At 43.6% G+C, this 4,261-nt stretch overlaps 2 pseudogenes; both read left to right on the top strand.

Moving 5' to 3' along the window:
• The window catches only part of LOC102870541, a 53,009-nt pseudogene extending 50,801 nt beyond the window's left edge, over nt 1–2,208 (top strand).
• Nucleotides 2,209–3,073: 865 nt separating this feature from the next.
• On the top strand, nt 3,074–4,261 carry LOC102870137 (annotated as a pseudogene).

The following is a 4,261-nucleotide window of genomic DNA, read 5'->3' as shown; positions in this document are numbered from 1 at the left end:
AGATCATTTGGCAAAACATATTTCATATATACAAAGACATTCATATATATGTCTATAAATTACATGATTGTTCCAAAGGGAATCACTCACCCACTCAAAGAGGCGGTCACGTCTCAGAAGCGTGGCTTGTAGCAGGAGAAACTGAAGAATTCAATATTGGTGGACCAACCAAGCAGTTTGTCCAAGTAACTAGTGACTAGACAAATGCAAGCCAGCCTCACTAGACCTTCTTATAGGCAGGCCACACCCTGACGACACTCCCTACAACTCATTGGCTGTTCATAGCAAATCATATCAAAGGAATTAGTAGATTACATGTAATCTAATCAAATGAGTGATCGCATCATTACTCCCACAGCGGGGAATCACAGGCTATCATTTTGAAACATACCCTTAACCACAATAATAAAACCAAGGACACACAAAAGAATTCTTTTTAAAACGAAATATCACACAAAGTTAAGCTTTCACAACCCCAAGACAAATTGAATTAGATGGCTCTGCCATTTACTGCCTCTGAAAATTTGCTGGAGGTTCAGGTATCTATCGGTTAGTACTGACTTGAAGGCACTTAACAACAACTAAACAGGCATAATTGTTGAGTGTTCTGAAAGGAATAACAATAAAACCCTCTAGATAGAGTAAGAGGGGGAGAAATCTGAAACAAAAATCAATATCATGAAATAGACCAAGGGCCATTTGTATTTGTGGTTACACAGACATGGAAATTAGAGCCAGTCAGGGGTTGTCCATGGTAACTATGCAGGAACAGAAGTTACAATTGGTACCAGCTCGCCGACAGGCTGATGAGGTGTGGGTGGGCCAAATGGGTAACCATTTCATTTGAGCCATCATGGCAGGATTTCTGTGTATGGTCTAGGGCAACCCAGAGACTCCTCTGGAAAAGGACCAACAGAAACTCAAGACTGAAATGTCCCATAAGCCAGTGTTGCTCTCCTAAAGAATATAAATGAAAAAGGTACTCAATAGGGAGATATCTTTAAAACGAAAAAAAAAATTCTTGTGAGGTGAGGTGTGGGGCTAGGGAATAAATGTAGAGTATGATCTCGGATACATTTAGATTATAATCACTTCATTAGAGATTAATGTTGTTGTTGATTGCCTTCGAGTCGAGAATGACTTATAGGAATCCTATGAACGAAAGGCTTGAAGTCTCTCTATAACTTTCGACTTTATTAAAGTTCATAAAGATACTGGAAGCATGTTGTTTAGGAAGTGGATGCCCCTCTTTCTTCCAAACCTGTCATAATACGTTATTGTTTTTATATGACATTGAGTGGAAAAATCCAAGCTCCTTGGGAGTTATTTCAGCATAGGAAAATGATTCATGACCTCTTCTGTTCTTCATCACAGATAATAGCTTAATCCGATTTCTACCTAATCCACTGAACGTGATTAGATGAAGAAGTGAAAGGCATCAACATTGAAGGGAGATTAATAATCTGATAACACAATCTTACTTGCTGAAAGCAAAGAAGACTTGAAGTGATTATCCTGGTAAGGTTCAAAGAATACAGCCTGCATGATATGTTACAACTGAACTTAATGAAAACTAATATCTTCACAACCTCACCAGTAAACATCACGATAAACAAAGGAGAACTTGAAATCGTAAATGATTTAATTTCAATGGGATCAACATTCAGTATCCGTGGAAGCAGCAGTAAAGAAAATAACATATTGTATTGGACAATCTACTGTAAAAAGACCTCTTCATTTTTTAAATTCCATAGTTGGAAAAACGACACCCTGAAAACAGAATATACATAATCCCATCCGCAGTCTTTTTATGTTTGTTTTTTTTTTTTTTCTTATTGTGTACCGTCAAATTGGACCCAGTCAGCACAGGAGGAGATTGCCCCTACTTCTCCAGAGGAGCATCTGGAGGGTTTGAACCACGTGACTTTGTGATTATAGCACAATTACAGACTTTTAAAATTGTGTCATATTCATCTGACTATATTTTGTCTTACCAATATCCCACAGGAACCAAAATACAACTTTGACTGTAACCAAGCTGAATTTAAAACTCTTCTCGGCGGCGGGGAAAATGACAGAGGGAAGGCAGGAGAGGAGAAGCCTGAGAATCCACAGGGAGCTGGAGCAGCTGGAGGATCTGAAGAAGAAAAACCTGTGAAAACTAAGACTGTTTCTTCCAGTAACGGAGGGGAAAGTTTGCAGTCGTAGTACTGAGAAATGATCTGCTGAAGAAGCGGGAGACTTCCCAACAAAGCCTACAAAGATCTCCAAGTTTGGATTTGCCATAGTGGCTGCAGCTTTTAATGAAGATGAAGATAGCGAACCTGTGCTCGCTTCGGCAGCACATATACTAAAATTGGAACGATACAGAGAAGATTAGCATGGCCCCTGCGCAAGGAAGATAGCGAACCTGAGGAAATGCCTCCAGAAGCAAAAATGAGGATGAAGAATATTTGAAGGGACACACCAACATCTGCAGGACCAAACTCTTTCAACAAAGGAAAGCATGGGTATTCATACTTTGTAAATAAATCAAAGTAATATAAAACAATTAAAAATTTTAAAAAAAAAGTTCCAAAAAATATACAAAGAATTGAATCAGGGGCAGGGCGATGGGAGAGAGGCAGGCGGGGCCAAGCCACAGCCCTCGGTTTTCTAGTTTACAGGCCAGCGCTGTGAGCATGTGGAGAACAGGGTGGCGGTCGAGGGGGCAGCCCGGATGCTCCTTTCCACAGCAGGCCTCCCTTTCAGGGCAAGAGCACCTAAGGCCGGCGTCAGAGGCGCGCTGGCTCCTGGAGTGGTTCCAGTCAGAAGTCCCTACCTTGTGCTGAGAACAGTGCGCGCGCATGCGCAAGGTGGGCGGGGCGTCGTCTGTGACGCAATTTCCGAGTCTCCGCCCCCTGGCGCCCTCATATATAAGACTTCGCCTGGCTTTCGCACTCAGAGAAGTGGAAGAGGGCTTCTAGTGCAGCTTTGACGTTGTCCGAGGGGGGAAATCAAGGACTCGGGCAGACTCGGACGTGTGTCCGCGCCTCGGAGGTGGCAGCAGGCGGTGCCTCCTAGCGAGGCGGCCATGGAGCTCTTGAGGACTATCACCTACCAGCCGGCTGCCAGCACCAAGATGGGCGAGCAAAAGCTGGGCAAGGCTTGCAGCGGGCACTCGAAGAAGGAGCGACAGCAGCAGCACCCGGAGGAGCCGCAGACCCTGCAGCCCGCACCTCAGGTGCAGCCGGCAGCTCCTTGCCACCATCACCACCACTCCCACTCTGGGACAGAGATCTTATGGATTATCGCTGATCCCACGACGGGAAAGCGCTACTGCCTGGGCAAAATGCTGGGCAAGGGTGGTTTTGCAACATGTTATAAGATGACAGATTTGACAAATAACAAAGTCTATGCTGCAAAAATCATTCCTCAAAGCAGCGTAGCTAAACCTCATCAAAGGGAAATGATTTACAAAGAAATAGAGCTTCACCGAATTCTCCACCATAAGCATGTGGTGCAGTTTTATCACTACTTTGAGGATAGAGAAAACATTTACATCCTCCTGGAGTACTGCAGCAGAAAGTCCCTGGCACATATCTTGAAAGCTAGAAAGGTGTTGACGGAGCCAGAAGTTCGATACTACCTCAGGCAGATTGTGTCTGGACTCAAGTACCTACATGAACAAGGAATCTTGCACCGAGATCTCAAACCAGGAAATTTTTTTATCAATGAAGCCATGGAGCTAAAAATTGGAGACTTTGGCTTGGCTGCCAGGCTGGAACCCTTGGAACATAGAAGGAAAACAATATGTGGTACTCCAGTTTATTTCTCTCCTGAAGTCCTCAACAAACAGGGACATGGCTGTGAATCAGACATTTGGGCCTTAGGCTGCATAATGTATAAAATGTTACTAGGAAGATCTCCATTTGAACACACAAATCTGAAAGAAACCTATAGATGTATAAGAGAAGCAAGGTATACAATGCCGTCTTCCCTGCTAGCTCCTGCCAAGCACTTGATAGCCAGCATGCTGTCCAAAAATCCAGAAGATCGTCCCACTTTGGATGACATCATTCGGCATGACTTCTTTGTGCAGGGCTTCACGCCAGACCGACTTTCTGCTAGGTGTTGTCATACAGTCCCTGATTTCCGTTTATCAAGCCCACCAAAGAACTTCTTCAAGAAACCTGCAGCTGCTCTCTTTGAGGGCAAAAAAGACAAAGAAGATGAAGACATTTACAAACTTAGACATGACTTGAAAAAGACTTCAATAGAC

The sequence above is a fragment of the Elephantulus edwardii genome, unplaced genomic scaffold, assembly GCF_000299155.1.
Source record: "Elephantulus edwardii isolate Elephantulus edwardi_28Jun2011 unplaced genomic scaffold, EleEdw1.0 scaffold00067, whole genome shotgun sequence".
NCBI classification, from domain to species: domain Eukaryota; kingdom Metazoa; phylum Chordata; class Mammalia; order Macroscelidea; family Macroscelididae; genus Elephantulus; species Elephantulus edwardii.
The sequence above is the reverse complement of the archived record's forward strand: the minus strand, read 5'-3'. Positions and strand labels throughout refer to the sequence as shown.